This window comes from Mesoplodon bidens, assembly GCF_964165515.1.
Source record: "Mesoplodon bidens genome assembly, chromosome: 12".
Taxonomy (NCBI): domain Eukaryota; kingdom Metazoa; phylum Chordata; class Mammalia; order Artiodactyla; family Ziphiidae; genus Mesoplodon; species Mesoplodon bidens.
Genome location: NC_138168.1, coordinates 10,221,662 through 10,244,670, shown reverse-complemented (window position 1 = coordinate 10,244,670; position 23,009 = coordinate 10,221,662).

The following is a 23,009-nucleotide window of genomic DNA, read 5'->3' as shown; positions in this document are numbered from 1 at the left end:
ATATGCATATATTATTATATTTTCATATACTTACTATAAATAATGTCATAAATTATGTATACCATTTTATATGTATACATTTCCATAGAAGAAGTACCTTTACACTTGTAATCAAAGGGATAAAATTTTCCGTGTTTATTTTTAAAGTATATTTCAGTATTTGTGGGACTTAATACTAGAGATTTTGTCTAAATAGATAGCTGGATGATAATTCAATATTACTTTTCAACTACGGTTTTTTAACTAAATTGCAAAGTTCATCTTCTCTATATCTATAGTAGTTATGAAAAACCTCTCATTTCTCTTCTCTTATTCCAGGAGAAACCTGGTACTAATATGTTAAGAAAAAGAAGTAAACAACCTTAAGATATTATAAGTGGTAGCAACCAGAGAACATTGTCAGAGCTTTAGAAATTCAACTTCATAATCCCATAACATACATTGTAGATATATTTGATGATGAGACCATCTGCAGCTCTTGGTGCTAACAGGAAACGTCTTTACATGACAGATTTAGGGTATTTTTTAAAGTACTTTAATCTTATTTTATCCACCCAGAATGTCAGTTCTGCTCTCCAAAGAAATTTAACAGTTACTCTATGTAATGTTTGCATTAAACGGTGCTAAAAAACAATCATAAGTTGATGTTGAATAGTTTCCAGGCAGCTAAACACAGAGTGTGAGGATGTACAGAAAATATTCAGTTGTTAAATTACCTCAGGAATATTATTATTAAAATACAAATCTTTTATACTTCAAGTAACAAAAATTTATAGGATTGATAACATGCTACAGTAATTTGCAGTCAAGTTTCCATTTGTCAGCCTACATTTATAAAATTTTTAAACTTATTATCTGTTAGAAATTATACTAAGATGCCATCAGGGGTCCTATAACTCAATAAGTTAGAATGGCCATCATGAGATGATATTTCAGTGTGATTTTGATTTGCAGTTCCCTAATGATTAGTGATTTTGAGTGTTTTTTGTACCTGTTGGCTATCTGGATATCTTCTTTGGAAAAATGTCTATTTAGATCTTCTGCCCTTTTTAAAATTAGATTGTTTTCTTGTTATTGTGTTTTGTGAATCCATTATATGTTTTGGATATTAACCCCTTATTAGATATATGATTTGCAACTATTATCTCCCATTTGGTAGGTTGCTTTTTCATTTTGTTAATGGTTTCCTTTGCTGTTCAGAAGCTTTTTAGTTTGACACAGTCCTACTTATTTTTGCTTTTGTTTTGCAAAAAAATCATAGCTAAGATTTATATCCAAAAGCCTACCACCTGTTTTCTTCCAGGAGTTTTATGTTTCAGGTCTTACATTCAAGTCTTTAATCCATTTTGAGTTGATTTTTGTGTATGGTGTAAGATAGTGATCCAGTTTCATTCTTTTACACATGACTGTCTAGTTTGCCCAACACCATTCATTGTACAGTTTTGACTTCTTTATCATAAATTAATTGACCATATATGTGTGGGTTTACTGCTGTCCTCTTTTTTTGGTTCCAATGATATATGTGTCTGTTTTATGCCAATACCATACTCCTTGGACTGCTATAGCTTTGTTGTCTAGTTAGAAATCAGGAAGCATGATGCCTCCAACTTTGTTCTTCTTTCTCAAGATTGTTTTGGCTATTCAGGGTCTTTTGTGGTTCCATACAAATTTTAGGATTGTTTGTTCTATTTCTGTGAAAAATGCCATTGGAATTTTGATAACAATTGTATTGAATCTGAAGATTGTTTTGGGCAGTATGGACACTTTAACAATGTTAATTCTTCCAATCCATGATCATGGGACATCTTTCCATTCATTTGTATCATCTTTAATTTCTTTCATCAATGTCATATAGTTTTCAGTGCACAGGTCATTATTAGTGTATAGAAATGCAAAGAAAACTTAATGTATTGATTTTGTATCCTGCAACCTTACCAAATTCATGTATTAGTTCTAACAGTTTTTGGTGGATTCTTTAGGGTTTTCTATAATATAATATCATATTATCTGCAAATAGTGATGGTTTTACTACTTTTCTTATTTGAATGCTCTTCATTTCTTTTTCTTTCCTAATTTCTCTGAGTAGGACTTCCAGTACTATGTCAAATAAAAGTGGCAAGACTGGGTATCCTTGTCTTGTTTCTGATCTTAGAGGAAAATTATCAGTTTTTCACAATTGACTATGATGTTAGCTGTGGACTCCAATCAATTTCTTTTGCATAGAAATTAAACACTACTGATTTTACTAGATACCTACCATGTTTTTTGAAGGGTGACTTGTTATGCTGTATAGTTTATGCCCAGCCAAAAAGCTTGAGTGACAACCAAAATCCTTATTGCTTCACTCACCAAACATTGCTCTTTGGCTTTGGTTCTTATCAACTCAGAGGGTGAGTCTTTTTTCTAGCTTGTCAATTCAGACTGTACCTTTTCTAAATAACTGTATGTGATGATGGGGTAGTCCCATCTTTGGGGTCATTTTATTTTCAGTTTAAACTATCCAAAGTTTCCTTTAAGGCTAGGAAGTTCATATACTATCAATCTGAGAGGTTTGTCATTTAAAAGCCTTCTGGAGGGGACTTCCCTGGTGGCACAGTGGTTAAGGATCCTGCCCACTAGCTGTTTTGCATTTCGTAGTGTATATATGTTGATGCAGCAGCATAGCACAGGGAGATCAGCTCTGTGCTTTGCGATGACCTAGAAGGGTGGGATAGGGAGGATGGGAGGGAGGCCCAAGAGGGAGGGGATGTGGGGATATACGTATGCATATGGCTGATTCACTTTGTTGTACAACAGAAGCTAACACATTATTGTGAAACAATTATACCCCAGTAAAGACCTATTTTTTAAAAAAGCATCTGCCTGTCAATGCAGGGGGACACAGGTTCAAGCCCTGGTCCGGGAAGATCCCATATGCCATGGAGCAGCTAAGCCCTTGCACCACAACTACTGAAGCCCACATGCACAAGCACTGGAGACTATACAGACAAAAAAAGATGGGGAATCCCTAAGTTGGAGCACATTTCCCCACTTCCACAGATCATCAGTGGGGGTGGGGTTGGAGGGGAGACCAGAAGCCAATGTATTACCAGTACTTTTCCTCTAACCTCACTTCTTAACTGTCAGGTGTTAGGTGTAGAGGTAAGAGTGTGTTGTGTGAGATGGAAAACAATATCCCCAAAGCCAACTCTGCAGTTTCAGAACAAAGGTAACTTTGGAGGAAACAAATGTACTGACTTAAGAAGTAATACTGTCAATCAAACATTTTTCTAAACTGTATTCTCACCAAAGTGCTGGCACACCTAAAAGCAAAAGTTGTGTCACAATTTGCCAACGCAGTAGTCTCAAGCAATTAAAGAAAAATCACTCAAACAAAGAAACAAAACAGAGAAAAACAAAAACTCAGATTGTAGCTGCAAATAACAAAGTCAAGGAAATTACAACTACACTATTCTGGAACAAATAATAGGTGGAGAAATAACCATTTATTCCAAGATGTGTAGATAGAAAAATATTGCAACCTGAAACTTTGTCAAAAAGACTTCAGGTATATATTACAAAAGGTACAGAGGATGTCAGAAATAAGAAACAATTTTAGGAAATTGAAATATATCACAAAGAATTAAATAACATGTGTTCTGTACTTTCAAGGAATGTTGAGAACAGTAACTCTATGAAACATGCTGAAACATGAGTTAATAAGGCATTAGGGTGGTATTTTACTTTTAAAATCAAATAGGCACAAAGAAAAACTACAGAGAAAAATAATACTAATGAAGGATTTATAATTTAATTAAAACCATTAATACACAGAAGACTCTAATGATGGTATGGAAAAGTAACATCAGAAAAATTACACAAAATGAAGAAATGGACAAAGATAAAAATAATTATAGGTAGATATGAAGACAGATATTGGGGACCCAAAATATGGTGTTTTTTGAAAAATGACTAGGATAAATGGGACAGGGAAAAATCCCTCACAGATATAATAGAGGGCTTCCACATAAATATGACAAGCTAGCCACATGTTTCTATCCTCCCTTACATAACTCTGCACTCAAATCACATTACAGTAATGAAAAGTGGTAATGAAAGTCCATATGGACAAAAGAATTTGAAAGGGGACACCAGTGAGATAAGATTCCATCCAAGTTTGGGAAGAAGGAAAGCAGATGAATTACAACATTAGGGCCATGGAAAGCAATATCGAAGAGAGGTTCAGAATTGGGACAAACCGTGAAGTTGGAAATGAGGTCCTTGTTTCAGGCATCCCAAGACCACCCACAATTTTGATGATTCACTAGAAGGAATCACAGGATTCAGCATATAGTTGTACACACAGCGAAGATTTATTACAGTGATACAAGAAGGATCAGTAGGAAAGACATAGGTGGAGCCTAGAGGAATCAATGTGAGGGCTTCCTACACTCCATCCTCTGTCACACAGAGCACACATTCCTGCCACTGAGGAAAAAGCAGCAACATGTGTGACGTTGCTGCTCAGGGAAGTCTGTTTGAGACTAAAAGTTTAGGGTTTTTACTGGTGGCTAATTATGTAAGCACCTTTTGCCTAGCAACTACAAAAATCTACACTCCCAGCAGGAAAGGAGGTATTCACCATAAATCACAGTGTTGTATAAACAGACGAGGCACAGCAACTAACCTTACCACTTAGGGACAGAGGGAACATTTTGAAAGCCAAGGTACAAGAAGCCAGCTAAAGGCCAACCTTGCAAGCAGGTCCTTCTAAAGACAGGAGCTTCAGCCTGCTGTGCAATGTCTCCCCAGACCCATCTCAACTTTTACAAAATGACTTCCTCTTCCTCCACTCCTTTGCCAGATAAGAGAGATTTATTCCCTGGAGAAATTGAACCAGGCTGTTTTAAACTGGGGATGCAGATCTCATGTAGCACAAAAAATGAGGCACAGGATGAAATGCAAGGAGAGTAGGTAAAAGTCTGTGCATTGAGCTATGGAGTTCTTGGGCCACCACCACTAGAAGTTTGGAAGATTCTAGTCTAGAGAATGATTCCCCAAGAAAATTATCCTGTACTTCAGGTAAAGATTTTCCAATGAAAGAATTTTAAAGATATTTAAATGCATTTCTCTCAATTAACTGACTAAGTTACTTTAGTAGACACCTGAGCTGGTTTGCTAAGGATCTCCTGTCTACAAACTGCCTCTTCCCCCATCATTATGGTTTAGATGGAAATGCTTCTTTCAGTACAGTGTGACCTTGTCTCTTGGACCAATTTGATTTATGTTTTGTGCTCAACTCAAGTTGAATCCTTTTCTAGGATATTTTAATTCAGCCCTAGTGAGATATCTTGAGGTCATTCTCTTCCTGGTGTCTTAAAGGATGAAGTATAAAGATTGAAAGCCATTGGCAACCACATGTTCTGCCATGTGGAGAAGTGTGTTTTTCAATGGAAGAGAATAAAGTTCAACAACAGACAGGAACGGTGGCATTTGAGTACCTGGCGTGGAATGTGTCTCACGCCCAACTCCATCCTTGCCCTTTCCAGGGTTTGGTAGTCAACATTTTCCTGAATTCTATAAGCCAACCCATTTGCCTTTATTCATACGCCATTTGGAGTTGGCTTTCAGTCGTCTGCCAATAAGTGTTATTACTAAATATATTACGGTAATAAATCATTCCTGTTAGGTGAAGTTTTAAGTTTATTTTTAGTTTTATGCATTCTTCTGGAACCCAAATGACATTTTACCAATATTTCCTCTGATTCAATTATTTCGCCTGTAAGATAAAAGGTTGGACACTGGTTTTTCAACCCTGGCTGGGCATTGAGAGTCACCTGGAGGGTTTGTGTGTGTATGTGTTTAATGTCCAGACCCCACTCTGCATGCATACTTTCCTTTTCTTCTTCAAATACTAAAATTTATTAGTCTATTATTCAACTTGAACATTTATGCAATACATTAGGCTCACCTGAGAGATATTTTTGGTGGTGAAAGGTTTAAGAAAAACTTAATTGACATTATATAATAGAATATAAATCTAATCTAATTTATCAGTATTCCAAAAGAAGCTAGTCAGTTAAATGTCAGACTTGCTGTGGTTGTTATCTTTTACTATAATAGCAGGAAAGGAACAAAAATATCTGAGGCAAGAGAAAAATTACATAGTATGTAAATAATACCAGTGCAGAATATTTTTTTAAAGAAGTAGTATTTAAGGAAAATCTCACTGTACAAAGGCAAGAATCTCTTAAAAAATAATATTAAATCTGGTCATCTGCAAAGAATTCAAGAATTGCTTTCAAATGTCTATTTTGTCATAGAAAACAGCTATAAAACAAAGGTGAACAGCTCTTGTAGTGGAGCCTTGCAGACCTCCAGCCTTGTATAAATACCCTGCAAAGTCCCACACACCAGAGGTCACAGGCTTTTTCCTCCTTCCCACAGAAAAAAACAGAAGAAACACGTCTCTTTCTCATTTTCATTCAAGTCTTAATCATAATCCAAAGCTTTTATCTGCCATTAGTTTTTTTCATTATTTTTCACTGAGTCAACTAAATATTAAAGCATCTATTCTAGACAAAATACAAGGCCAACTCAAAGGAAAAAAATAAAATTAAAATACAAATTCTACTCTACTCTGAATTTGTGGGGATAAAGCAGGTCTACATATAAAATATATGGGCACCACAAATATATAAATACCAGATGAGCTCTAAAGAGAATAAGATCAAACACGAGAGCCATTGTAGAATGAAGGGTTAAAGTCTAGATTTTGAATCCAGGCCATTTTCATTTTCCTGCTTTGTGACTTTAATAGGTATTTAGTCTCAGCTTCCTTATTTACAAAATGGGGTTGATGACATCCCCATTTTGAATTTTTGAAATTCAAAAAGTAGTTGTAAGAATTAAATTGATTAACATATGCACCATGACTATCACAGTACCTAGAATAGGGTAGTCATAAACCAAAAGAATTGTCTTAGTCAAGGCTCTTTTGAGGGCAAGTTTCAGAGAAAAAAAAAACTTACTACCTTAAATGGGATTATCCCAAGGAAATTAAAAGAAGAAATTTCTTAGGGAGGAAGAAAGGACAAAAATCACGACCTAGCCTCTGGAAGTCTCAGTAGCCATTCTCCCAGCTGTCTCTCCTCCTCTTTTCCTTTCTCCTCACATAGCCATAACACATACAAACCCACACTTTACAACCTGGAAATATCTCCTAAACAACCATCAGGCACCAGTTTAAATTTGATTTGTTCTACAAGTTGTTCACAAATGCCCCAGAGCAGAATTAATTACTCTCCTTTCTATATTCCCGTACACACTGTATTCTCATACCTACCTACCTACATACATATATACATATGTAATACTCTGTGCAGGTCTGATCTCTTTGAGGGTGATCGGAGTGAAAACCTCAGAACACATGACTACAGAAACCACTCAGAACCAGTTTGATCTTTCCTAAAAATGGTTTCACCTAGCTGCCTCTTCCATTTCTTAAGTTCATAGCTCTTCCTTTTTGGCTTCTTGGATCAGGAATTCTGGAAGAGCATGGATGGGGTGTTCTGAATCAGTCTCTCTCTGAGTCAGTCAAATGTTGGCTGCAGCTGGAGCAGGTGACTGGCTGGGATCTATTTTTCTAAATGCAGTCTAAGAGCTTCTCCATAAGGTCTCTCCGTGTGGGGTAGCTTGGGCTTCTCTGATGAATGGCTTCCCTGGGGCAACTGAGCTGCTTACAAGGCAGTTTAGGCCTCCAGTACTATTGTTGCATAACAAACTACCCCAAAACTTAGTGACAACAAAAAATCATTAATTGATTCATGAATGACTTCAAATTTCATGAATCTGAAATCTGAGCAGGACTAAGCACAGTATCAGCTAAAGTCATTCAACTGGGGACTGGATAGTTAACTCTCAAGATGGCTTATTCACATTACTGACACACTGGTATAGACTATTGGTGGATAGCTCACCTACAAGTACAGAACAAAGCCCCATGTTAGCTTTTTCATAGGTTTCTTGGGCTTCCTCACAGTGTGGTGTCTGGACTCCAAGAGCAAGTGTCCCACAAGAACAAGGACATTTGTGGCATTTTTAAATCCAGCCTTAGAAACACATAGCGTTAATAATGTCACATTCTATTAATTATAAGCAAGTCCCAAACATGCCAAAATTCAAAAGAAAGGAATTAGGTCCTACCTCTTGATGATATCATGCTAAGGTTCTAAAAGAACATGTGGAATAGGAAATTTTGTTGAGGACATTTTTGGGAAACAATCTTCCACAGCATATCCTTAAGAATACAGGAAATCTTATCTGAAAGCTTTGGGGCTGTGTGGGTTTAAAAATCCAGAATTTTATACCTTTTAGAAAGGTAACATGGTATCTGAATGCTTCCTATGTAAAATCCCCAGCGCTTGGGAAGCAAATGTAATCAAGAATAGTAATATTTTCCCAGTGCAACAGTCATTCTAAGTAAAGTAAATAAACCTTGGAATGACATTATGTCAGCTCAGATCCTGTTTTGCCACCAAATATTTGCCACATATTTACAAAAAAAAAAACAAACATATTTTCAGAGCTTTTTGGGGGTTTGGATTTGTAAATAAATTATTATACAACAAAAGTTATAATTTTTAAGAAAAGATTAATGTCTTAGTGATACCTCACGGATATATATATATCTTTAAACACTGTATTTCTTTTATTAATTATTTATTTTTTTAAGTCATACATCCTTCAAGTAGTACTAGTTTGTAATTTTTATATCTTGCTGTGATACACGGAAAGCAGAATATTAATTTAACATCTCAAGATTTCAAGATTTGGGGGAAAAAATTTCCAAAATCATGTTGACAATATCCAACCATGAAAACTGTCTTCTATCCAGAAGTAATAAAGAATATGAAGAAAAAACAATGGTGTTAGAGAAAAGTGGGGTTTTTCAAACACCAGTTGAATGTTTATTTGGCAACACAAATGTGGTTTGGAGGAAGCTCAGAGCCATTTGTTGTCTGCAGTGCTGAGACACCATTGCTCCGGAGTTATTTAACACTTTTAAATGTTTATTATGAACAGTTATCAAGGACAATTTAATAATAAATAATTATTGGATAAAATTTCAGCTTTCCTCCATTGCCCCAGAGGCTAATTCTACGATGGTGATCTTCAGCCTTGACTTAAACTAGGCATTGATTTTAATGCACAAACTTCCATCATCTGGCCAAAATGTGTATTTTGTTACCTCTTTGAACAGATTAATCTGTAAAACCATTACTCCTTCATTAAAAAAAATTATCTTGACTACAAGAGCAAAATAAGAATGAACTAAATATTACTTGATCTTTAATAACTTTTATTTTTCAAAAGCAAGATGTATAGTACTCACTTTATAGTGTTGTATGTTTTTTAAATCAACTATCCTTTACATAATTAAGAAGATAGCAGAATCATTGAATTTTAAAGCCTGGAACATTTTTATATAGTTAATCCAAACTGACTTTATACGTGAGGCAACCAAAGCATAAAGCAGCTAGCAGATTTGCCCAAGGAAGTTTCATTCATTGTTATAGAAATTTTCTCCACTTTCTTTTTCTCAGTAAACCCATTTAAAGTAAACGAAATGAATCTTTTCACAATAAAAGATAGCCGAAGCTTTGCTCCTGACTTCCACATATTTCCAGAAACCAAAAAAAAAGGGAATTCCTTCTACAACTTTTCTTCAGTAAAACTTTTCTTAACATCTCTTTTTAATCAAATAATTATTAATGCTACGCATAGTTTTCCTGAAAAAGTAAGTGATTTCTCAAGTGATACTTTCACTCTGTTTAGTAACAAAGTATAATTAAGAAAAAAGCAGCTGGGGACTTCCCTGGTGGTCCAGTGGTTAAGAATCTGCCTGCCAATGCAGGGAACACAGGTTCGAGCTCTGGTCAGGGAAGATCCCACATGCCGCGGGGCAACTAAGCCCGTTCGCCACAACTACTGACCCTGTGCTCTAGAGCCCACGAGCCAAAACTACTGAGCCCACAAGCCACAACTACTGAAGCCCGAGTGCCTAGAGCCCATGCTCCTCAACAAGAGAAGCACCGCAATGAGAAGTCCGCCCACTGCAGCGAAGAGTAGACCCTGCTCGCTGCAACTAGAGAAAGCCTGCTCGCAGCAACAAAGACCCAGCACAGCCAAAAAAGAAAGAAAGAAAGAAAAAGGCAGCTGAATAAAATATGTGACGTTTGAAGCTTAAATGGTATCAACAAAATTGCATTTTAGTTTCTTTTTTTCCAAAATGAACCTAAAGGGTTTGTGCAGTTTGGATCTGACATAATTCAGTAGAGTATGAATAACAAGCCAAATTACATTTACTCTTTCTTTTCTTGAAATCTAATTGAGAAAGTTTGTAACCGTCATCACACTTAACACCCCTGAGGAATGCTTTTTGGGTGAACACAACTTGACTTTCATTTTGATAAAATAGCTGATGTACCTGAATTCAAAATTTATAATAATCCAATCCAGTTTCAGCATTTTTTCCAGAAAGGTTTTTACATGCTATATTTTTCTGGAAAATATGAACTATAAGTCATGTATTCACCTTCCTCAACTTCATTTCATCCTTTTCCCACTGCTTCATTTCTCAGAAAGAGAAAATAAAATAAAACTGATGCGACAATTTTAATATTAGCCTCAGCTATGTCTGCAAGAATATAGTGATGTGATTTTTGTTTTGAGGTTTCTTTTTTTTCCTTTTGGAATGTGGAACGTTAGGTCATGCCTCAATTTTGTCCAGACTTAACCACCCCTCCTCTATTTTATATGTCTTGATGGGCCCAAGAGAATGGGACGGAGGATGCTTCCACATCTGGGAATGGGACGGGGAACAGATTATATCTATTTTTAAATCTTCAACATTTTTGTAGTAGCTGAAACCTGGAAACTGGACTTGAATTATCTCATTGTTGGCCCTCACCTAACACCCACTTATCCTTTCCCGCATGTGGTCACTTGGAGATTTCTCCTGCCATTTCTGTGCTTCCTGCAATGTTGTCAGAGGCCACCATCACTTCCTCATTCATTCCCCAACCACTTGCCACCTCAATACTCTAACTACATGATAACCTACTGGCTGGAAAGAGTTAAGATAGCTTTCTAAAGGCCAAAGTAAATTCCATTCAGTAAAGTAATTGGATGGTATCCTTGTGAGTTTGAATAGTTAAATAACGTCCACAGGAATGGAGACTAACAAAATCCAACAGAGCAGACTAACTAAGAGACTGGAGCCTCACACTCTGGGGAGGGGAGTTGAGTTTTTGTCCCTTTAAATAACACTGATACATGAGTAATAAGCTGAATATGCTACAGCCACTCCATTTCCAGATGTATTCCCAATGGGTTCTTCATCCAAGATTCAGTTTAACTGAGTACATGCTAACTGAGTACTTCTTGCAGGAGAGACTCTGTGTTTACTATTCCTCTCTGTCAGATTCTGTAATAAGAAATGGGTCCCATGCATTCTCCTTCCTTGATGGGTTCATAGTTTAATAGGGGAGAGAGACACTGACAACTCTATTAGAAAAGGGTTGACCTGGAAATATAGCCAGAATGAGCTGGGACCCCAGCAAAGGGACACCCATCCAGCCTGAAGATAGAAGAGAATAGTTTCCAGAGAGAGATACCTGGTAGATGACAGTGGGTGGATAACAAAAAAGGTGGGAGATGAGAGGAGGTGCTTTTAGGCAAGGGGAACAACCCAGATGAAAGCATGTAACAAAGCACAGTACGTTAAGGAACAACAAATTGTCTGGTGTGCTGGGAGCACATAAGAAGGTGTGAGCTGATACGGGCTGGGGAGATAATAGCATGAGATAGTATCATGAAGGGTCTTGTATTCCCAGTCTACAGAATGTGGATTTTATCTACAGGCAATGAGGAACCATTGAATCAGTGCATGATTTAACCAGGGGAAAGAAGAGATTTTCATTAAAAGAATTACGGAAGTAGGATGCTGAGTTAGAGTTGTAAACTAAAGCAGTGGTCATGGAAATGAGAAAGAAATTTGGAAGCTCTTTGGAAGTGCTCTATCACTCCTGATACAGGGTATTTGGGAAAAGAAGCAAGTTAGGGAGGGAAATAATGTGAGAGGAATAATAGAAGCAAGTTAGGGAGTGTTTTGATGTAGGTAAGTTTGAGGTGCCTGAGAGACATCCAGGAAAAAGTGGAAATAATTTTACATGTATACACCAATAATGCAGCTCAAGAAAGAGTTTTGGACTAGAAAGTGATATGATGAGCTCTTGAACAACGCTCACATGTCACAAAAATATTCAAAAGATAAACAAAGCACAAGTAAGTGAGAAGTTAACCCAGGAATGCTCCTTCCCTGAGACTTTCACTCATGAAGGCGTTTGTTCAACCCCATCTCTTGGAGGCTGCTGAGGGATAGACTCTCTGCCAGGGCTTTTAAAGATGAGTAGAATCCAGCTTCTGCCCTCAAGTGCTCATAGTGTGGGGAAGGTTCTTAAATGGGAACAAACAATAGAATGTGAAGAATAAGTAAGAGAGGCACACTACAGTGGTTGTTTAGGGCATAATTTGTTTGTCCTAGGAGACAGAGTCATAAGGAGACAGTGTCACAGAAAGCTTCACATAGTAAGAGTGACATATAAGAAAAGTCTTGAATATCTTTAAATGTAAATTAAATGAAGAAGAAGAGAGTACTATAGCACAGAGTTTAAAATTCCACATAGTAAGACTCTCTAGAGTTCAGTAGTGCTAGACACAGACCAGCGTTTCCAAAAAAAAAAAAAAAAAGGAAGAATGGCTAAAGATGATATAAGGGTTAGTTTTTTATGTTTGTTTGCTTATTTTGTTTTCATTTTCAAATAATGATGAATTAGATTAAGCCATGGTTTCTCAAAATCAGCATTATTGAAATGTTGGACCAGATAATTCTTATTGTGAGGGCTGCCCTGCATGCTGTAGGATGTTCATCTGTAGCCCTATCCTTTACCCACTAGATACCAGTAGCACCCTTACCCTAATTTATGACAACCAGAAATGTCTCCAGACAGTTCAAACATCTCCTGGGGGGAAAACAACCCACTTGAGAACCACTGGGTTAATTTATCCATACTTTCAATTTCCCACATCACACATAAAAGACAATAGTTAAGAGGTCCATGTGCCTTTTCTGCATTCTAGTACCTAAGTTTTTACCTATGCAACAAAACTATATTCATATTTGAATCAGGGATCACCAGAATAGTAATTTCCCAGCCTCTGAACAAGATTCAACTTATGCTTCTGCTCTCCTCTGATTATCACTAAGTGATTAAATTGAGCAATATCTATGCCTTCTGGTCTCCTTTTTATTTCTATTATTTTTTCCTTTTTCTTTCCATAACAAAAGTTACTTAACATTACTACAGTACTTTATAGTGTTCAGAGTTCTTCCACAAAGATAAACAATTAGGCATGTTCCGTGGTTGTGAAGACAGGGAGTTTGGAAGTCTGTTATTGACAAATCTTGGAAATGAGAAAAAATAAAGAAGTAGACATAGTAACTAAGGAAATAAGCTATACTGGGAAACAGGAGGGAGAGAGGGAGGAAGAGCAGCAGGGAGGGAAGGAAAGGGGCCTCCTTAATAGACATGGCCTCTTTTCTCTCCCTTCTCTTTTGAGAAGCCCACTGAGCCTTCAGAAAGAGAATGATTCATTGTTATATACCCTTGATATTCTGTAAAAGTCCATAATTACATTAACAACGAAAACATCATGGATGCAGAAGAATAGTGCTAACGCCTCCCAGGTTCAGTACCCTACAAATCATTTAACAGAAAACAAACACAGGGCAGTCATGCAACCAGGTCACCACGTAAATAGGTTCCATCCCCATCTGCTCAAACTTTTGACACATTTAAGCCTCAATATCCTTTCATCCAAGAAATTTTCAGAAATGTTTTATTTTGAGAAGAGCCAAAGGAAAACCTCTTTGCATTTCAAATACCTTATTTAGACATTGAGTAGCTAATGTTTTATTTAGAAAAATGAGTAATCATCCTGCAAGACTTATAAAATGCTTATGAGGGGAAAAAAAAGACCTTTAAGTTGGAAAATTCCTCTCGAAGGAATTCTAAATGTTGCAAAGAACATACTGGACCAATTTTTTTTTAATTCTCTTTGCATCAGCGTGTATAATTCACATCTGGGTTACAACACAGAGGCTGAGACTGTTTACAGATCATCATTATCAGCGACAGAAAACTGTAACTCTAGTGAAGTGGGGTCCAGGGTGACTGAAATCACCAGCAGATCTCCCCAAAGGAAGCCCTTGAATCTGGCCTCCCCTGCAAGCCAGAGAAGTGGAGCCAGACCATGAAAATGTTTTTGTGTAGATACATGCTCCCCCCCGCAGAGGACTCCCTGGAAGGACAGAGACTTCTTGGTGGTTAGTGCTTTCCCATCATTTCTGTCCCCTTCAGCCAGTCTGCTTCTGGACCAACTTTACAAGGTTGGATAAGATAAATGTTTTCTGTTAGCCTCCATGTGAGCTGGAGAAAGTATTCTCCAATCCTTTCACTGAAATGAAGAATTTACAGCTTCCTACCAGTAGTTTGGGTTTATGTTCTGGGCCTCAAGGCAAGCTTTCTGTGACAGCTTCACTGCCCCACAGACTGTTCACTCTACAGATCCTCTGACTGGTCCTCCTTGAAACCCAGTCTTGCCTAACAGAGAGTCCTTCCAAATCCAGTGCCTGGGCAAAACAGGGCCGTACTGGGAGGCCAGGGACACCCTGGGTGGATTAGAAGCAACAGAAGAAAACAAGGAGTAAGGGGAGGATGTAAGAGAATCCAAACAGCTAAGCATCCTTTTCAGTTGTTTAAATGCCCTCTTCCTCCCTCCAGACCCCCAGGAGGAAGGATTGTATTAATTTGTTGCCTTTCCTTTTGATCAAATGCTCTAGAGCTCAGCTGCCACAGATAGTAAAATAAATCAACGTCTAGAATCCTGCCAGAAGGGAGGTGCTGCTACAGAGGGTGTGAGGAACCAGAAGTGAGTACAACAGCCGTGTTGCCTACAGAGAAGCTGCCCTCCCTGGGTGGGTCCCCAGCCCTAGATGAGGCAGCTTAGTTACTTTTATGTCCATGGTTTCCACAAAGGTATGATCCTGATCACTGTTATATCTGTGAAGAACAAACTAAAAAGGTTTTTCTCTCAGTAAATGAGCTCCCCAGTAAGGAATAGAAGAATGTCTTCTCAGTGAACCTTCTACATAACATCAAGAATCCAAGGACAACTCTCCATGGAATAACTTGCCAATCCTATGATCAGCTTCGGGCATTAGAATGGACACCATCATTTGTTGTCCAAATGAAATGCAAACCTCAGAATATTTTAAAGGATATCAGTATTTCTTGGGAAAATAAAGTATTAACAGAAAATACTTAATAAATTCATGATGAAGTTGTATTTGCTTATAAAACTTATGTTCGATTTTTTAAAATCTGGTGTTTATCCTTTCTTCTACAGTTATAACTTGACCCTATTTGTCAAACACCAGATGTTTAAAAAATTATTTCTGCTAATATTGTGCTTTTAAAAATTGTATCTCATTAAAGTTCTCATTTGCTTTTTTTTTTCCATATTAGCACTGAGATCATGATTTTTCTTTTCATATGTTTGAGGCATTTCTATTTCTTTTTCTCTCTGGTCACATTCTTTGTGCATTTTATTGTGTTTTTTCTGAACTTTTTTTAAAAATCAATTTGTAAAAGCTGTTCATATAGCAAGGAAATTAACCAGTTAGCTGTCTTATGAATTTGAAATTACTTTTTTTCTGTCATGTTATCTGTTTTGACTTTTTATAGTATATATGCCATATACAATCTTTTTTTTTCGGACACCACTTTTCTTTCTAGAGTTATAATGGTATATAATATTTCTGGGTTGTGATTATATGTTCTTATCTGTTTCTTTAAAAAGTATTTGAAGGCAAGAACTATATTCATCTTTACAGCCTCAGCACAGTGTCTGGTACATATTGGATGCTCAATGAATGTTTCAGTTACCTCATGGCAGAGGTTTTCTCCATTTTGTTCACTGACTTGTACCTAGGACCTAACCAGAGACTGGTTCTAGTTCTCAAAAAGTATTTGTCAAATGAATGCATGAATGAATAACTCAAATAATGTTCTGGGAGAAACATTAATTCAGGCATCATTATTTTTTTTCTTTAGAGAAGAAACACAGATTTTTAAATATAATACAGTGTTATCAACTGTAGTCCCCATGTTTTTACATTAGATCCTCAGAAGTTATTCACCTTGTAGGTGAAAGGGGTTTTTTTGTTTTGTTTTGCTGGGTTTTTTTTTGTTTTTTGTTTTTTGTTTTTTTTTTGCGGTACGTGGGCCTCTCACTGTTGTGGCCTCTCCCGTTGAGGAGCACAGGCTCCGGACGAGCAGGCTCAGCGGCCGTGGCCCACGGGTCCAGCCACTCCACGGCATGTGGGATCTTCCCAGACCAGGGCAGGAACCCATGTCCCCTGCATCGGCAGGCGGACTCTCAGCCACTGCGCCACCAGGGAAGCCCTAGCTGAAAGTTTTTACCCATTTCCAACCTCTCCCTATTTGCCCCTCCCCCCAGCCCCTGGCAACAACTTTCAACTCTCTATTTCTAAGAGTTTGACTTTTTAGTTAGATTCCATATATAAGTAATACTGTGCAGTATCTGTCTTTCTCTGTCTGGCTTATTTCACTTAGTATAATGCCCTCACGTGCCATCCATGTTGTCACAAAAGGCAGGATTTCCTTCTTCCTAATGGTTGAGTAATATTCCACATCTTTTTTATCCATTTATCTGTTAACAGACACTGAGGTTATTTCCATATCTAGGCTGTTGTGAATAATGCTGCAACAAACATGAAAGTGCAGTTATCGCTTCGATATCCTGCTTTCATTTCCTTTGGATATACACCAAGAAGTGGGATTTTTGGATCATATGGTAGTACTATTTTTAACTTTTTGAGGAACCTTCATACTGTTTTCCACAGTGGTTGCACCCATTAATAATCCCACCAACAGTGTACTAGGGTTCCCTTTTCTCCACATCTTTACCAATATTTGTTATTTACTGACATGAAATGCCACCTTCACCATATACAAAATTCCCACGTGAATATTCAGTTTGGTTCCATGGATCTATTTGTGTTTTCATGGATCAATGTTGTTTTATTCATTTCTTGAACAAACTTTCCTGAGCATCTACTAAGTGCCAGACATTGTTCTGTTTCAGGCACTAAAGATACAGCCTTTGGAGGGTTTTGAGCAAGGGAATTATATGATATGCTTTTTGAATTAAAAAATTATGATGAGAAATGTATTGAGAATAATTACAGGTTGAAGGTGTAGAAAAAGGGCAACCAATTTAAGAGGTGAACAACAATGGTAGCTTAGAGCTAAATGGTAGAGGTAAAGTTGGAAAGAAGTGGTAATAGTATGGATGTATTTTGAAGGTAAAACCAATCGGATTGACTATCAGATTGGAGGTTGAGTGTGAAAGAAAGAGAAACATGGAAGATAAGATTTTTTAACAAAAGAAAAAAAACCCAGAGCAAATGGAATTGCTATTAAGTAAATTGGGAAGAATATGAAAGAAACAGGCTTGGGGGAACTATCAGGATTGCTAAGAATTCTTGTGCATTCCACATCTGCACCACAGATGGGCAAGTTAAAATAGCAAAAGCTAGAACCAATTACTATTTTGCTCCAAAGATTATAAAATTCGTTAGAGCTGTTCACAAACATTCCAGTTTTCTTTCCAGGCATCTGGTAGTCTTACAATTCCCCATCCAATTTGAAGTTAGGTGTAGCCAAGTAACTAGCTGTAGTCAATGAATGCTAGTTACATGGAGCCTTCATCAACGAGAGGCTGCATCAGTCTGAGTCCCTGAACATCCACAAGGAAAAAAGTTCTTCTATTATCCTGTGTTGGACATGTAGCTGGAGGAGGAAATAAACTTTGTTGGGTTAAGCCACTGAAGTTTTAGGGATGTTTTGTTACTACAGCATATTCTAGCTAGCACTATGTAGCATATTCTTACTGATATAGAAATTAGCACTTAGTGTGATGTGCAGTCATGATATGTAACATAAAACCACAAATACATAGCATTGCTTAGTAATCAGGTGATGGGCAGTTGGACACTGTTATTGGAAGCTAAAAGGATGAGGATCAATGCTACATACCAGTGATATTTTTGGTAAAACTGTTGCCTGAAATAACTTGGAGGGAAGGTAATATGTAGAGAGAATCTGTAGCTTTAGTGAAAGAGATAAGAAAATAATGTTACTGTTGTGTGCTGGTTGCTGTTAGCTTCGTTTGATAAAGTATTTTGAGGAATAGATGATTTCAGAAAAGAATTGGCTACAGCTTCAGGCAGAAGTGAAGGCAAATAAACTGGAATAGATAAAATCCAGAAATAAAAAAGCTGCAAGAGGCTACTAATTCTCCTTTCTCAATTTGTAAAAGAAAGAATTAAGGATGCCTGAGAATGATAAAGACCACTTAGAACGCATGGAGGATAAAATCAAGGGCGTGGCTTTCAAACTCATTGTTAAAACCTCTGAATAGGGCTTCCCTGGTGGCGCAGTGGTTGGGGGTCCGCCTGCCAATGCAGGGGACACGGGTTCGTGCCCCGGTCCGGGAAGGTCCCACATGCCGCGGAGCGGCTGGGCCCGTGAGCCATGGCCGCTAAGCCTGCACGTCCAGAGCCTGTGCTCCGCAAAGAGAGAGGCCACAACAGTGAGAGGCCCGCGTACCGGAAAAAAAAAAAAAAAAAAAAAAAAAACCTCTGAATAGATTAAGGAGACAGCACAGCAAGGTACAGCTAAAGGTTTAATGATTATTTCTTCCAACTGGAAACAGGGTTTAGGAAAAAAAGATAAAAGCTTCATACACTCTTAATTAACTCAAGTGGAAACAGGAGAACTTCAGCAAAATGAATTAGTATGTCTAAAATGAACTGGTTATTGGCAAATATAACTGAATGGAATCTAAAAGATATCGTGCTTGCTATTTTCAACAGAGTTATACTACCACAGAAACCATATATGTGAACTGAAAAAGGGTGGTAACTGGTCAAGACTTAAAATGATCTCAGGTCTCCACAGGTATGAAGCAGATTGATAAAACTGCTCAGTACTCAATGACAGACAAACTTCCCAGTATCTGTTTTGGTTATCTCAAAGAATAATGGAAAAGAAAGAATATTCTAGAGCAACAGATTCAAAAGCCATGGGGAATAGTGGACCAGGAAGCTCTCCCAGTGAGCAGAGTTGGGGTCTAAATCAAGGAATGTTCCTCACTGTCTGGATTTCAGAATTGCTATGGGACCTGAAGCTGTTTTGTGTCTCCAGTTCTTCCCTCTTTCTAAATGGGAATGTTGGTTTTGGGTGTCCTATGCCTCTCCCACCACTTTGTAATGGGTGTGTGGGAGATAGGTAATTTGTCTATCACATTCACAGATCTTCAGACTAACAGCGGCCATGTCTAGACCTAGTAAAGGCGCTCTGCAGCATCACTCAGAGATTTTGGACTTGGGGCTGAATGCAATACCTGGATGGAACTTTTGGGTAAGAGGTAGCCAACTATTTGAGGACCAGAAAGGTAGACTCTGGTGGTCATTGGCTGATAAAAACTGACTAGAAGTGAGAGAAGTCACTTCCAGACAGAAACGTTAAGAATGTAGGATTCCCTCACATTCCCTTTTTCCTCCATCTGTCAGTATAAAAGTACACAAGGGAGTGGGTAAGTGCAACTCCTCCAAGTGGCAGCAAGGAGAGCAGAAACCCTGGTGAGCACCAGAGTCTGCCTGTTCTCAGAGAAGAACCGTTAGCCCTGAGGTATTCTAGTCTCAGCCTCCTTTCCGCAAGTGAAAGGGAAGTAAAAGAGCAGACCCTGCCCACTCCCATTCCAGATCTACTGGCAGAGAGGAGGAGCTAAGTGTCTAGTCAGAAAGGAGACCAGAGTTTTAAAATCGACTCACTTTAAATCATCCAAAGTGACCCCAATTCTAATCTGTCCAAGATGTTGTCCAAGATACAACAAAGAGAAATTCATCTGAGCGTGGTCCCAGTCAGTGACTACAGGAAAACCGGATGGTTTTGTATTCATTCCCCACTGAGTTCAGACTGCTTAAGAAACCAGTTACAGCTGTGACCCCATCGGAGCCCTGTTGTGCAAAGATAAACGTGGACTCTCAAAACGACGGATGTGGGAAATACCAGTGAATGTGACAGAACTGTGTTTGAAAGCATGTACAGAATGCTTTAAATCTCCTAAGAAAGTGCAGAGTAATACTCAAAAAGTTTAGAAAGGAAAAATAGTTGAGAACAATCTTAAGAGTTTGCCGAAGAGGTGGATTTCTCTGTCATTACTAGAGAAACACCAAAAATAGAGGAGCATAGAAATTGATTTTTGAAATCTCTGTCTCAGATCCTGAATTTCCAAACAGGAAACATCTTCATAAACAAGAAGTGCCCCTGATGACCTGGATGCCAGAGTCCTGGGGTATGAAAACACTCCCATGGTCCCTCACTTAAACACACCACCCAAGACAGCAGCTAACACACCGAAACAGACAGTGGGGGGAAGCTGTATTCCCTTTGATGTAAAAAGTAAGTTATCAATAACTGAGTTTATTTTCCAAAAACAGAATTCCCACCCATTAGGGCTTCAGTGAATTTGAATGACTGTCTCACTAATGAAAACAGATGCCCTGATGTGTTGAATACCAGAGATCAGAGCATGTCAGTTGTTTGAATGAATGCCAGGAGGCCAGTTGAACAGGTGTCTGTGTAGATACACACTATAATGTGGATGGATTGGAGGGGTTCTAGCCACAGTCCCTTTAGACTCAAGAAATGTGGATGGTCTCTTAAAAACAAGTATAGCAGGACAATTTTCAGCCACTTGCTTTGCTCTGAGATCAATTTGACTAAACCCTGACACATCTCTCATTTTTTTCAACTACCAATGTCATTATAGAAAAAAGCAGAGGAAGACAGTGATGGCCCACATCCAATATTTGAGAAACAGGTGTCAAATGGATGATTTCAGGGGAACTGGTCTAGTCTGTAACCAGCTAAAGTGGACAAGAGATTATCAGAGCAGCTGAAAGCTCAGTCAGCTGCTTTGTCAGCTTTTGGGAAGCCTGGGGTCAGCATCTTTCCTGAGGCCCCTTCCAAAACTCACTGGCAAGATAAGATAGCTCATACCTACCAGTGGGCAGGCCTGTCAGTCTGCTCGCTTGTGACTAGTCAGTGTGACTAGTCGGGCAACAGGCAAAGGTCCAGGGTTTGCAGGAGAAGGACTGAACCCACAGTGAGGCTAAGAACCACACTGCACAACCACAACAAGGGGGTTGAGAAGTGCAACTGCTCTTTGGCTAGCTTTACGTGTGGGCAAGGTGAGTGGGCTGGAGCAAGCTGCACCCAGCAATCTGAAATCAAGGGCATAGGCATCACGTGAAAGCAAAAGCAGGCCTGGTGGAGCTTGAAAACCACAAACCAGTTGGGGATAGAGAATGTCCTGGTCCCCCAAGAAACTAGTCTCTGATCCAGGTAGGGAAGAGAAAAAAACCTGAAATTACACCTGGTGATGGACACGCAATAGAAAAGGGATGGGCTGCGAAGTGGCAATGCCAGCCTCTCCTGGGCCCAGGAAGGGCCTGCAAAGTCCACAGCCTGGATCCTCCTCTCCCAGGGCCCTCTGTAGAAATAGAAAGGGGATTAAAACATGAAATTTTTGAGATTCTCAGTTAGAGATTCTGGTTGGAAGATCAGCCCCACTTTCAGCTCAAAATTAAATCCTACATGGCTTCCTTTAAGACAAAGGCAGCTTCTCACTGGCTGATGAAGCCACTATCACTGGCTGATAGTGGCTGCTATAACCATGGGAAAGTGAGGGGCTCAGAGGGTCCTGGCCCAAGCTTTCTGACCAGTTAAGCCCCTGGAACTTTTGCCAAAGCCTCTGGAAGAATAGATTCTTCTAATAAAAGCAGAACTGCAGTTAAATTTCCCACCAATAAAGCACGGAGCCGGGAAGCCAGGTTATATTTGAATAACAAAATATATTAAAATGTGACTTTTTTCCACCTGAGTTTCATGGAGCAAATTCAAATCTAAATACATATATTAGATAGATAGGACTCCAATCAATAGCTACTCTTTTATACAAAGATATTTTTTGTATTATTAGAAAACATGGATAAAAAAGAGAAGGAATATCTGCATGATTTTGCCACTAAAACTTCAGGCCATTAGTGACTAGTGGGTATATGTCTTCAACCAAAAGAGTCATTCTAATGGCTCAGACAGCATTATGTACTTCTTGGAACCAACAGCCCTGGAGTTGTTCAAGATTTGATATAGTTTCTGTTATTACTCCCAGTCTCATACTTTTTTTTATTGAAGTATAGTTAATGTACAATATCGTGTTAGTTTCAAGTGTACAGCACAGCGATTCAGTTATACATACATAAATGTATACTCTTTTGCTGATTCTTTTCCCTTATAGGTTATTACAAGGTATTGAGTGTAGTTCCCTGGGCTATACAGGTCCTTGCTGGTTATCTATTTTATATATAGTAGTGTGAATATGTTATCTCTCCCCCCACCTCTTTTTTCCCTTTGGTAACCATAAGTTTGTTTTCTGTGTCTGTGAGTCTGTTCCTGTTTTGGGAATAAGCTCATTTGTATCTTTTTTTAAGATTCCACACATAAGTGATATCATATGATATTTGTCTTTCTCTATCTGGCTTACTTCACTTAGTATGATAAGCTCTAGGTCCACCCATTTTGCTACAAATGACATCATTTCATTCTTTTTTATGGCTGAGAAATATTCCATTGTGTGTGTATGTGTGTGTGTATATACACACACACACACACACACACACACACACACATATATATATATATATATATATATACATATCACAGTCCCATAATTTAAATACCATCTATATATTC